Source organism: Zonotrichia leucophrys, chromosome 23 (genome assembly GCF_028769735.1).
Source record: "Zonotrichia leucophrys gambelii isolate GWCS_2022_RI chromosome 23, RI_Zleu_2.0, whole genome shotgun sequence".
Lineage (NCBI taxonomy): Eukaryota > Metazoa > Chordata > Aves > Passeriformes > Passerellidae > Zonotrichia > Zonotrichia leucophrys.
Genome location: NC_088192.1, coordinates 1 through 13,786, shown reverse-complemented (window position 1 = coordinate 13,786; position 13,786 = coordinate 1). Strand labels below are relative to the sequence as shown.

At 49.8% G+C, this 13,786-nt stretch overlaps 2 long non-coding RNA genes across 2 annotated transcripts; both read left to right on the top strand.

Moving 5' to 3' along the window:
- Positions 1–8,402: 8,402 nt before the first annotated feature.
- Positions 8,403–10,373, top strand: LOC135457189 (uncharacterized). The gene is made up of 3 exons (XR_010442677.1): positions 8,403–9,090; positions 9,168–10,253; positions 10,330–10,373. It is a non-coding gene; the product is annotated as an uncharacterized LOC135457189 (long non-coding RNA).
- A 270-nt stretch (positions 10,374–10,643) lies between these two features.
- LOC135457162 (uncharacterized) lies at positions 10,644–13,754 on the top strand. Its single transcript, XR_010442673.1, has 4 exons — positions 10,644–10,694; positions 10,776–11,154; positions 12,213–12,305; positions 12,473–13,754. It is a non-coding gene; the product is annotated as an uncharacterized LOC135457162 (long non-coding RNA).
- The last annotated feature ends 32 nt before the right edge of the window (positions 13,755–13,786 follow it).

Genomic DNA, 13,786 nt, shown 5'->3' with positions numbered 1-13,786 from the left:
AAGGGAATGTTACAGCCAAGAGGGTTGGAGGGAGGCACTCTGGGAGCCTGCTTGGCCCAGGGCTCCCTGATAATGACGGGGGCAGGGGGCTGAGGGTACAGGGACCTGGACCAAATTACTCCTGCCCACGGCAGCGATTTATTCTAGATCTGCCCAGATCCGAGTTTGGTAGTGCTGGGGTTTATTTCCACCCCCAAAGGGGTCTGGGGACTGCAGGCTGGAGGGCACCCTTCCTCCCACATCTCCCCCAGGCCATGAGCTGCTCAACAAAAAAACCTTGAAAGCAGCATACAACACTCTTTGTGCTTGGATTATTTTTGTACCTTTTATTTTTCTCTCTACTCCCCCCCTCCCCCATCTCCCCGAACCCCCCACCTCACTGGTTATGAATTTCCTGGGAAATCACCTCTGTGTAAAGGATAGCAGCTTGGGAAGATGCATAATTACCCTCATTAACCAACTCCCCCCCTCCCCCCAAAAAAACCCGAACAAAATAAAGTTAAAAAAGAATTAAACATCTTTTAAAAATAAATGATTACTGTAAAACTTCACGAAATTAACACAGATCTTTAAAACGTTTACAAAACATTCAGAAACTCTTTTCAGACCACCACCTGAATCCTTCTTATGACTTCCCCTCAATACAAAACAGCAGCGTACAGCCTCTGCTTATTCCCATACACCCCCTCTCATTTCCCAAGGGATGGCGGGGGGGGGGGGCGCTGAAAGGCTTCAGAGGGACTGGGAAGGGAGCTTTTGTTTGCAGGGGGGTTTTGTTGGCGGCGGTTCCCACAGGCCCTGCCTGGGCGGCGGGACCCGCTGCCTTTGCCCAGCTGTGGCCCGGGCCCTCCAGCTGTGTTGATCTAACTCCCGGCCCCAGACAGCCTGGCGCCAGCCCTGCGCACGTCATGCATTCACAGAGGGATGCGTGGCCAAGGCAACCTCCCCCCACGCCTCCCCCCGCACCGCCGCAGCCACGGCCACGCTGCCGCCGTATTCCAGGGGCATTCATTCCAATCCTGGGATACCCCGAGTGTGCGAGAGGGCTGGGAGCACAAGAATGCTTTTATCTGATCACCCCAAGTTTGTGTTGCCCGGATGGGTCACTTCACTTTTGACTGGGACAAAGCGGCGCTTTTAGGGTGCCCTTGCGGTGCCAGCTCCGGGTTTGGGGTGTCCTTATGCAGTGGCTGCGGGAGGAATGGATTTCTTGGTGTGGAGAACAGAAAATGGGGGAGGAAGGGAGTGGGCATGCTCTGGAGCATGATGATTTCGTAGTGGAAGGGCCCACACTGGGTGTTTTATTAAAATGAAAAGTAAAAGAAGCAGCAGAAGAAGCAGGAGCTGGGATTTTCCACCTCAGCAAGCACCCCAAAATGATACCAAAAAGCCCCTTGTGGGACGGGTGACCATGTATCTCACTACAGCTCAGCTATTGCTCCCTACCCACCTTTCTCCTTTTCCTGGGAACAGATTTTTAATCCCAGGGGATTTGCCCATGCTGCAAATATCTGCAAAGGTCCTCAAAACTTGGGGGGGAGCCTCACAAGTAGTTGCTTCCCCCCACCCCAAAATAATCTGCCCCTTGGGCTTGGGTTTGGTTTGATTTTTTTTCCCCGTGAAATAAGTCACTATAGGTGACAGGATGTGAGGGATGTAACATGGAGTGGAAATGGCCAGATTTGGCCTGGCTGCTGCAGGGCAGGGAGGGCGAGTGTGGGGGTCCCTGTGTCCTGGGGGAACACCACCAGCATTTTGGGAGGAATTTCTTGTGTTTTGGAAGCTGGGGGCTGTCTGGAAGCCCTGGTTGCGGGGCAGGGATTTGATGGGAGAGGAGAGGAATGGAGATGTGGCAGGCTGCCCAAGGCAGCTACAAAGGGAAGAAGGGCTCTTTCCCAGGGGTCATCTGGATTCTTTTTCAGATGGGGCTGAGGTATAAATCCCGTTTACCAGGGATCAGGGATCTTCAGAGACCTTCAGGATCTTTCAAGAGCAAGGGAAGCTGAGGGACCTGGCTGGCTTGCTCTGGCTCAGCCCAAATGGGAACAAAAGCTCAGAGAATAATGTACAGATTTTTGGAGATGCTTCAAGCCTCTCCCCCCCCCCCCCCCATCCCCATCTTGGGCACCCACATGGCACACCACAGCAGCAATTTGATGGAGTTGTGGTACTGGAGAAGAAATCTAGATGGAAACTCAAGGGAAAAAAGGGATTCTGGCTTCTTAAAGGGCTCTGAGATCTCTTTCCCACATTATCCCAAAGGCCATGGGGAGGCAGTCCAGTACCATTTGGTGATCCTGCTGAACACTGTGTGGCAGCTCTCTTGACATTTCAGTTTGTGCTGGGGCCAAGTGCTCCTGGATGGACAGTGAGTCCAAGATAGGCAAGGACAGGCAGCAACAAGCATTGTGGCATTGTGACCCTGCTCTGGCCATTAGTCATGCAGAGAATGTGCTGACAGGTTCCTGTGTAGTTTGACAAACCCTCCCTGGGGTCCCCGTAGCCACAGTGACACCCCTATATTGAGCTGCGATGTCCCAGATTTGGGGTGTTTCAGGATCGATGGAGATTATAAATTGGAGCTGGGAGATTGGATGGATGGATGGATGGATGGATGGATGGATGGATGGATGGATGGATGTTAGTCCACAGCCCATGCAGAAAGGAGCCTGGCTCCGTTTTGAGGATCTGTGCCTCAGTTTACCGCCTTCACCCACCACAGGGACCCTCTGCCAGAGCCAGACAATACCAGAGGCTCCATAATGGGCCATGAATGGGGCTGGATGAGCAGACAAACGGCAGAGAATTAGGTGGGGAAAAGGAGTGGCACCTACACCCAAAAAGCAGCAGTGAGGTGCCCTGCCCCCCAAGCCATGTCACCAGGAGACCTGATCCAGCCCTGGGGAATGTGCAGCTGTTTGTGCAGGGGATTAGCCCCAGGACCCTCCCCTCAGCCTGAGCCCAACCTAGCCTGGAGGCAGCACCCAGGACAGTCCCTGCTGGTGATCATTGGGGACCAAGTGAACACCATGAGTCATTACCCTGTTCCAGAGTACTCAAGGGAGGGAGAGGAACACTCTCATCTCTCTGGAAGGGAACCAGGAACTGTGACATGAACTGTGGCAAAGCTGCTCAGTCACTGTCCATGCCTCAGTTTCCCCACACTTCCTCTCATCCAAAGCCCTGTCAAGAGCAGAGCCATGTCTCCTTCACCCTCAGAGCCAGAGGGAACCATATATTCCCATGAGGAGTCACAGCTGCTTCTTCAGGGCAAACCCTGGACATCTCTGTTTCCTGCGGAGGAGAGGCTGGGACATTTGGAACATCCCTGGGTAGTACCCAGAGTGGGGAGAGACAGTGGGGTTGGGCCTAGGTGGTGTTGGGCAGGCAGCAGTGGCTGTTCCCAGCACCGGGATTCTCCTCAGCTGCTTCCTGCTGCCCTATCTCACGGGTGCATCTGGGGAGCTGGGAGCAGTGCTTCCACTGCCACTGCTTCCTGTGCCAACCCCCCTGCCCCAGCCACCGTCCTCATCACCTCCCCCCATGGCTGGACAGACGCCACTCTTCCCCTCCCCACCCATGACACGGTAGCAGCCCCTCTGAGTCCATCTGCACCCTGAGGGGTCTTTTCCCTCCTGGGACCCTTTTGGGGCACCCCCAATGTTACCCTAATGAGCATCACATCCCCATGTTACCCTAAGGGGCCCAAGACTGATCAGCTCATGCCATGTGACCCCCATAACCCAGGCCCTGTTGAGGGGGTCCATGAGGGTGTCCCCAGCAGGGTAAGTGCTGAGGTGCTGCTGTGCCATTGCTGGAGATACATTCACAATTTGGTGCTAAACCCACCCCTTGCTCTGCTCCCTTCTCTCTCCAAAATCTTTTTAATTTCTCCCTTCCCAAATTGCATCCATCCAAATTGCATCCCTGCAAAAGGAGGAGGAGGATGGGGCTAGGGGTGCAAAGGCTGCAAGCTTGAACAACCCTGGCTGCTGCAGGTGTGGAGACACTGGGCTCAGAGGAGCCTGGGCCCCGCTGCCACTGCTAGGGTGACAGTGAAGCAACTCCCACAATATCCTCGGGGGGCTGGGGTGCAGCAGCAGGGGGGCAATGGGCACCCAAACCTGGCACTGTCTGCCACAGCCTCCCCGCAAACATGGGGTGCTGTAACCCTGGCATGGTCCAAAGTGGGGAAACAGGCATGGGGACAAGGAGCCCAGCCTGTGTTATGTCAGGGTCCCAGGAGGAGTTCTGCTGCTCCCTGTAATCCCAGCCCCCAATCCCTTCCTTTCTCAGCACCCCAAATTGCTCCCCCCAGTTCCTGCTGTGCTGCCGGATGTGGCATTGCCAGGCTGCCCTTACTATAATCAGAGGCTGTTACAACTCATCACACCCCCCACCCTACATTGCCCAGCCCTAAATCACACCAACCCCAGCAACCCTCCTCCAGAAAACCTGACACACATCCCCAAAACCCTTAAACCTCCCAGATCCTCTCCAAAACCCAACACAAGCCCCTAGCCAAGCCATCCATCCCCACTACCCCCAGAAAGCCACATCACCCAGCATCACACAAAAGAGCCCCTCCATGGAAAAACATAGTGGGGAGTGGGGGAGAGATGTTTTATCTTGGCCTCCATCTGCCCCTAATAAGGCAGGTTTATTTTTAGTGGAGGTGAAAGTCAGAGCCACCAGCTCAAGAGCTTTTTCCACTCACATCTGCATTTGTACAATTTGGGTTTCCTGTCGTGGTTTCGGTGCTTTTCAAACCTGCCCAAATTGTTATTTTCTTTGCTCGGCAAAGAGCGACATAGATCGCTCCCTCTGTATCCTCAGTATAAATATCTTGCCAGCATCCCCTGCCCAACCTCCCCTCTCTAACCTCTCCATTCATCTGGCCCCTCATGTGCTGATATCTTGGAATGGGGTCCAAGCCTCCTCATGGGGCTGGGATGCTGGTGAAAGTTCAGACTGGACCAAATAATTCCTGCCCTAGATTGTGCCTTTCCATCCCCAGTGCGTGATGAGAAGCCACTCTTCAGACTCTGAGTAGGCAAACTGAGACAGGGACGGTGTCAGTGCTGTAGTTTGTGGATGGTGGACCAACAAGCCTTTGTTATCATTCTTTGTTTTTCTATTCTTAGCTAGCCTTCTGATGAAATCCTTTCTTCTATTCTTTCAGTACAGTTTTAATATAATATATATCATAAAATAATAAATCAAGCCTTCTGAAACATGGAGTCAAATCCTCATCTCTTCCCTCATCCTAAGACTCCTGTGAACACTGTCACACCAGGCTGTGATGGAGGAGCAGGTGAGTGGGGAATGAGGGGGGGTCATGCTGGGTTACTCTCCCCCAGAGAGACTAAAAGCTGTCAGAAAATTCACACGGAGGGGTGGGTGTAGAACACCAAAACCTGTCAAGTTTTTCGTTTTTATAGGTATTGACAAAGATTTGGAATTTATTTCTAAAACCATTTGGAAAGAATGATTTGGAAAGAATCTATCCATTCTATTGTACACAGGAATGTAGGAAACTCTGAATAGAGATGCGTAGTCTTTTTGAAACCAATGTTATAACGTTTTTACCTAGGAATGAACCCATCAAATGCCCTTAAACTGTAGGAACAGCTGTTGGGGCCGAAGGGAATAAATACAAAAGGCTCTCCGGCAGCTTCAGCCTCCGTTCCTTGCCTGCCCCAAAGCGCGTCCAGCACGGCCCGGGCAGGGGGGCGGTGCTGCCGCCTTGTGGGCACAGAGCGGTACTGTGCACAGAGGGGAGCGGTAAAGCCCAGTTAGGAGGGCAAAGGGACGTGGCCGGGCTTGAGCGGCCGCCGTGCGGGGCGGTGGCTGGGAAGAACGACATCGGCGGGGCCGGTTTCGGCGGGCGGCGGAGGCGCAGACGGGATAGAGCTGCCATTTCAAGATGGCGAAGCGCCCGCGTACCAGGACCCTGCATGAGCCGGGCCGGGCTCCAGCCACACACAAGATGGCGGCCGCGACAGGACTCTGGCAGAGACGTCGCCGCCGCTCCCTGCCGCTTTTCGCGGGGCTCCGGTGCCGCCGACCCCGCCAACCGTTTTCTCCCGCCGGGAAAAGCAGCAGAAAATGGCGCTGAGAGCGCGGGATCGCGTCGGGACCGGGTTGAGGCAGCCGGCAAGAGAAACGCCTGTGTGAGGAATGGGGATGCCTAAGGGTACCACAACAAAGATGGCGGCTCGGCCGGGGGTGGCTTCTGCCAGTACCAAAGATTGCGGAGAGGAAATCCAGGAGAAATGGGTGCTGGCATCCTGGGCTTGCCAGACAGGTTTTGTACTTTCTTTAAATCATTATAGTTTTGGGTTTACTCCCAGGTAGCCTGAAAGTTACTACTGCTGCTTTTTTATTCTAAAGCTAGAAAGGAAAACCAAGATTAGAAATACACGGAAAGAAAGAAAGAAACGCACAGAGCGGCTCCGAGTTCGGCCGAAGCGAGCCGAACCGCGCCGAAGAGGCGAATGCAGCCGACAATAGCCGAGTTTAGCCGGTAATGGCTGAATTTAGCCGAGCAGCTGTGAGCCTTGTGGTGAGCGTGCATCATTGCTGGCTTGGGATTGAGTGAAATGCACTAAGGAAACCAGCTCTGGGGAGGGAGGGGGCGAGGGAGGAAGGGAGAGGGGGAGGGAAATCCTCTCTTAACATTTACCAATTCTGTCAAACTCCTCACGACAGGACAACGTGAAGACTGAAAATGTAAGATGTGGAGGGAAACAGAGAACCTGACAGAAGCATCGAACGCACAAGTGCACAAATTTTGCTTTTTACTTGGATTTAAACTCAGAAGTTGTAAGGAATTTGGGAATTTCAGAAGGAGAAGAAGGAGAAGAAGTTGCTGTTACAGTCCTGGCAAAAGCTTTTGTTCTAGCTAATAAAAGAAGTTAGTTTAAATAAAAAAAAAGAAAAAAAGTGTGTTTTTTTTTTCCTTCACTACTATGTTCATTACTGGTATATGGCATCTTGTTTTATTTCTTGGTATAATTAACTCTGTGTAAATTGTTTTTTGAGTGAAGCTAACTTTCTGGATGGGTTGGGTTGTATTTGAGGTAGGACTGATTTCAATAGGTTTCTTTCACAGACTTCTGATAGGTATTACTGGGATTTTGGTTTTGTTTACTGTATGTATAAACATACAGATTTGGTCGGACCAGCTCAGCTGCTGGAGTTTTGGGTGTTAATTTATTAAATGGCTTTTGTTAAATACAGAATAATTATGTAAGTCAACAGCAAATTACACAATTACCCAATTTATGGAGCTATGCTACTTAAACACAAAGTTTTATGTCTTACCATTTTTCTGTCCTTCTGCTCCAAGTAGTGGTTGCAAAAAAGAAAGTGCTGTTATTTTTCTGAAAAGTTTTCTTAAATAACAAGCCCTTTACTGCCTTTGAATTCAAGTCATAGGAGCCAAACAGCTGCCGCTGCTCTGAGGGCTTTTATACCCGGTGGGATTTGCCCCCTCCCTTTTCCTGGGTGCCATGGGAACGAGAGGTGGGCACCATGAGGGGTATATTAACCCTAGCCTTGGCTGAGGGGCTTCATTCCCTTTCTGGGATGTGCTGGGGTAAGAGCTCTCCTCCCATTTCAGTGAAGAGGCTCTTTCAGCTATCTCAGCTTGTTTCCAGCAGGTGTTTCTGGGCATCTAAAGCAACAGAGGTTTGGAAGAAACTGTGAGAAAAACAGCATGGAATACAGGGAGTGTTTAAGTTTGTTATTTTGGGGTTTGTGTTTATGGGTGGTGAAATGCATTTGCAATTTCTGGTGTTGTGCTTCTTTTGTTTAGGTGTTTTTGTGTTTTTTTTTTTTTTTTTGTATTTGTTTTTTTGGGGGGTTTTCTTTTTTTTTTTAGGAGGAATACAACTTCCAGAGATTCCAGATTGTGTCAAGCAAAACACTTTTTTCAGCAGATTCATCATGTCACAAGAAGGATCTGCCCAGTGTCAAAAATGCAAAAATGATGTTGGAGATTGAGGCTTCAGATGAATTGTGGGTTGTGACTGGGAGAGGGAGGGCGAACAGGTATCCAGGTAGGAGTTATTGGGAGGGGGTAGGTTTGCAGGCAGCAGGGTGAGAAAGGGTGTTTATTTGAGGACCTCCCCTCACACAAGGCTTTTCAGAAGCCTAGCAGAGGCATTGCCATGTCTTACAGCACACAAGGTCTGTACAGCACACAAGGTCTGATCCACTGCACTCACAGGAATGCCATTTAACTTTGCCTTTCTCTAACCCAGGTGCCACTCCTAATAAAGGCCACAGCCTTGGAATCAGGATGAAACTGGAGCCTGAAGGAGCCAGGCACACTCAGGAGAGGGCAAGTAGCTGCCTTGCTGGGATTTGACCCACATAACTCTGAACTCACACTTTGGTTTTGGTTTTCTCTATTATAGCTGACTGAGAGGCTAACAGGCCATCACAGGGCCCTCCAAGGCAGGCTCATTTCAGGTGCAGCTTGGGTCCACATCTCTGATCATCCAAAAGATAAGTCAGGGGCCATGGCCTGGAGATGGGAGAGTAGCGGGTTGGGGGTTCTTGGGCCAGATTTAAAAATTAGCAGAGGGAAAAGCAAACTTCTCCAAGAGCCTCTTAGGCCAGCTAAAGGGAGAGGCTCTACTTTTGATGGCAGCTTTCAGGCGGGCAGTGCAGAACAGCTCTGGTTTGTGTCATGTTGTCCAGTGTGCCGTGTTACCTAGTGTGTCTTTGGGGTCTCTTTTGCCTTCTTCCCTCAAGGCCCTCCCCACAAGCATGATGTGTCGTGTTTGATGTCCCCCTGTTTGTCACGTTCTGTGTCACGGGTGTCTGCACATATTTGTGCCGGAGCTGTCCTGCCCTGCTGCATGGCCTGCTGCAATAGGACAAGCCCTGGGGAGTGTAAATTTGTAATGTGGGTTGTACTTGGGCTCTAGATGCTATTCCAAGATTGACATAAGGTGTTTGCATGTTGTGAGTTATCCTGGTGGTGTTTGACATATGTTCTAACTTTCTTTCAGGTGCAGATGTGTTGCATCCATGGCAGAGGGTCAGGGTTAGGAGGTGCCGGGCCTTCCTAGGAGCACGGTGAGTAGCAGACTGGTGGGGTTTTGGGTGATGTGGTGCCAAGATCAGGCACTGATGTTTGGTTCTCTTTAATACAGCTGTCTGAGAGACACCAGCCAAGTGCCAGCAGGACCTTCCCAGCTAGCGAGGTGGCCTTTCTTTGCACCTGACAGGGATCAGCATCCCCTGATGTCTGAGAGATAAGTAGAGGGCTAAGGCCCACAGAGGGGATGAAAGCAGGTTTGGGAATTACTAGGAGGGGTTTTGGAGTCCACTTTGGAGGTGGGGCGTGTTCATGAAGTGGCCCTTTAGGCCCCATAAAAGCAAAGTCTCACTTTTGATCACAGAGCTGAGGTGTGCAGCAGGGCAGAACAGTCTCGGTATGTCTCGTGTCACTTGTCTATTGTGCATTATGTGTTGTTTGGGTGTGTCATGTCTTTTACCTTAGCCCTTTGAGGAGCCTGTCAGAAACCCTGGCATCATTGTTAGCATCTGTGATCTCTGCATTCCTTGGCCTGGCACCCAGGCCATAGAACTTTTGACTCGGGAGTTCAGACAGACATCAGACTCTCTTCTGTCTTTAGAAGCATCCAGTCAGATGTCTTTTCAGGTCTTGTTCTGAGTTATATGGACAGCTATGCCCCACCTGGATCCATTATGGTGGATTAGGGCTTGTAATAATATGAGGTTAGTTAGAGGATTCTGACCATAGGACTCCTAGGCATCCATCTTTGCTGTTCTTGGAATAAATCATCCAGTTTAGCATCTTCTTCCTCCAGGGTTCTCTGAGCCTCATCAGCTCACCATCGGTCTTACCTCGGTCATCTCTTTTTGCATTCTCTCAGTCCTCGCAGCCATTTTCCTTGCCAAGAGATTTCTGTGCCTGTTGTGTCCTCGTTGTCTGTCACGTCCTATCCCGTGTCATGGGTGTCAGCCCACATTTGTGCCAGAGCTGCTCTGCCCTGCCGCATAGCCTGGTGCAATAGGAGAAGTCCTGGGGACTTGAAGTTCGTATTGTGAGGTGTAGGTGGACTCTAGATGGGATTTGTAAATGGACACAAGATATCTGGAGCCCTTAAGTTATCCTGCAGCCCTTTGACTCTTGTCCTAACTTTCTTTCAGATGCAGAAGGATAAAATCCAGGGCAGAGTACCCCATCCCAAGTGAGGAGGTTCCCCGAGCAGGTCAGTCACTGTTTGTTGCTGTAGAGGAAGCATAAATGGTGGCTGTTGCAGCACTGTTCTTTGCCTCTCTTTTTAGGAAGTCAAGGGCCAGAGCAGCAGTCAAGACCGAGTGGGCAAGGTGAGCATTGAGTAGGGTACAGAAGCAGTTGTTATTGCTGAACTCTCAGTTTCTGGTGCAGCTCTAAGCATCTCCTCTTGGTTTTTTTTTTTTTTATTTTAGGTGGCCGCCTTGCGATCTATCCTGGCCGAGCACGCCCATGCCAGGTGGGTGCAGGCTTAAGGTATCGGTGTGGCATACTTGTTAGGGTTGGGACGTTGTGTTCTCACAGTATCTCAGCATGCTTTTCTGCTTTGTTTCTTTGCAGGTGCTGTCACTGCCCTAGGCATGCCCAGGAACAGAGAAGGGCAGGCGAGTTGGCGTTTAGGCAGGCTGACTCATAGGTGAGCTGGGCCAGTGGTGTGGAGGACTCCTGGGGATTACTGTTTTTGAGAGCAATAGTCACATGTTCTGTTTTGTCTTAGGTCCCCTGAGGAGGCTTGTAGCCAAAGCTTGGAAATGGCAGCACCGAAGCACACATGGAGCACATCTCAACGTCCACATCCAGCCGAGGCTGGATTTTGTCCACTCCTCTTCCAAAAGCTGAGTGTTGGGGCCAGTGGTTGGGAGAAGGGGAAAAACCTTTACTGTCACAGGAGGCAATCTGATGTCAGCTTAGTGGAGAGGTCTGTAGTGGGACAGGCTCTCTGGAAGTAAAGGGAGAGGGTTTCTCCTCGGCCTCACCAGAGCCTTTGCCAGGCAGGGCATTTCCGACCCATCTCCACGTTCATGTGAACTTTGCGTCGTCAGCCTTCCTCGACTCGACACCGTCATGGATCTTTACCCCGAGGAGCTCGCCTTCAGGTCTGGAGCTATAGCCACGGTCACCTGGCAGTCTGCTTCCTTCTCTAGGCTTGCTCCTTCCCTCTCGAGCATCCTCTTAACTGCTTTGGCACTAACTTCTTTTAACGAGTTATATTTCATCATCACATGCTATTGTCATAGGGCTTCCTTTGCTTTGGCATCATCAGCCTCTGGCTCATCTTCTGCTAGGAATCTCAGGTAACTAAGGGGAAAGTGCCAGGCAGTTGCCATTTGTCTCTGTTATGTTATCTGTGTCTATGTTATGTCGTCCGTGTCTGTGGTATGTAGCGTGTGTCCATTGTCTTCCACCTCATAGGCCTTTGTAACGTCTCGATGCTTGATCGGCACTCTTCTGTGCCATATAGGCCTTGTTCTACTCACATTCCTTTCCGGATATCCCTTATTCCGGCATCTTTAAATTTTTACTCTTTGAGACAGGAATGTCTCACAGGGACAAGATGTTCTCATCCATCTTCCTTCTCACTACCAGCTTCGGTAGTGCCTTTTTTCCATTTTCTTGGACTTCTAGAAGGAGCGTCTTGCACCCGTCTCATGTGACTGCAGTAGTTCTATAGATTCGATCTTCTCAAAGGGTATAGGGCTCAAGAATTCATTGTCCAGAGAGTTATCTCCAGTCCTGGCTTGTATTGTATGTACCTATATTCTGTGTACCTATATTGACCTATATTGTATGTACTCACATTGTATGTACCTATGCTGGCTTGTACTGTATGTACTTACATTGTATGTACCTATGTTGGCTTATACTGTGTGTACTTACACTGTATGTAAGCGCGTTGCCCTATATTATGTGTATTTACACTCTGTGTATACTTGCACTGTATGCATCAGCTTATATTGTGTGTACATACATTGTACCACTTATGGTTGGGGCTGCCCTGCCCTGGTACGTAGTCACAGTTAGGTAGAACAGTTATAGAAATTTTACTGTTCAACTGTCTTCTGTGGGATTTTGGGTAGAAAACTTATCAGTCCAGTTTGGGGACAAGTCCCAGCTGTCAGATAGCCACTTGTTGACCCTTCCTGTCATCTCACAGGTCCCCGACGCTGCTGACTTCCCCAGGATCTGCCATTTATGTCAAGGAGCGGCAGCCAGAAGATGTGTCAAAGCACGTTCTTCAGTGTCTCAGGTAAGGGCTGCAGCAAGCGTGTAAGTGGAAAGAATGTGTGAGCGTGTTTGAGAGCACATGGCTGTGTCTGTGTCTGCTCGTCTCTGCATGTGTGAGCACATGCTGACTGGATTTAACCTTATGATATATGACTTTTAACCTTATGATATATGACTTTTGCTTTTCAGGTTTTGCAACTCATTGTTAAATTTAGAATAAAAAATCCCAGCTGCCTTCCCCCCCGCCGCGGCTGTTTTTTTTTTCTTGGTCCTGGTCGGGTAAAAAACCAGAAAAATACCCCAAGATAGGCGAGAAAAGACCCAAAAAAACCCCAAGATGGGCAAGAAGAACCCAGGAAAAAACCCCAAGATGGGCAACAAAAAAACCCCACAAAAACCCAGGAAAAAAACCTCAAGATGGGCAAGAAAAAATCAAGAAAAAAATCAGAACAATCCCAGGAAAAAACCTCGAGGTGGGCAAGAGCAAACCCAGAAAAAAAACCTAAAAAAAACGAAGATGGGCAAGAAAAAAAACAAGAAAAAAATCCCAGAAAAACCCCCAAAATGGGCAAAAATAACCCAGAAAAAACCCTCAAGACGGGCAAGAAAAATACCCAGAAAAAAACCCAAAGAGGGACAAGGAAAAATCAACAAAAAAAGCGGAAAATCACAGAAAAAAACCCCAAGATGGGCAAGAACAATCCCAGAAAGAAACCCCAAGATGGGCAAGAACAATCCCAGAAAAAAACCAGAAAAAACCAAGGAAAAAAAAACCCAGGAAAAAAACCCGAAAAAACCCCCAAGATGGGCAAGAAAAATCCAGAAAAAAACCCTGAAAAAAACCCCCAAGAGAGGCAAGACAAAATCCCAGGAAAAAAAACCCCAAGATGGGCAAGAAAAAATCAACAAAAACCCCAAAAAACTCACAGAAAAAAACCCCCAGACAGTCAAGAAAAAAACCAGAAAACTCCCACAGAAAATACTGAGAAAAAACCCAAGATGGGGGCAAGAATAAATCCAGAAAAAACCCCCAAGACAGGCAAGAAAAAACCAGGGAAAATCCCAAAATGGGCAAGAACAACCTCCCACAAAATCGGCCGTAAAGCGCGACTGTCGTAAAAGGTGCCGTAAAGCGCGACTGTCGTAAAAGCGGCCGTAAAGCGCGACTGTCGTAAAACTGCCGTAAAGCGCGACTGTCGTAAAAGCGGCCGTAAAGCGCGACTGTCGTAAAAACTGCCGTAAAGCGCGACTGTCGTAAAAGCGGCCGTAAAGCGCGACTGTCGTAAAATCGGCCGTAAAGCGCGACTGTAGTAAAAGCGGCCGTAAGGCGCGACTGTCGTAAAAGGTGCCGTAAAGCGCGACTGTCGTAAAACAGCCGTAAAGCGCGACTGTCGTAAAAGCGGCCGTAAAGCGCGACTGTCGTAAAATCGGCCGTAAAGCGCGACTGTCGTAAAAGGGGCCGTAAAGCGCGACTGTCGTAAAACTGCCGTAAAGCGCGACTGT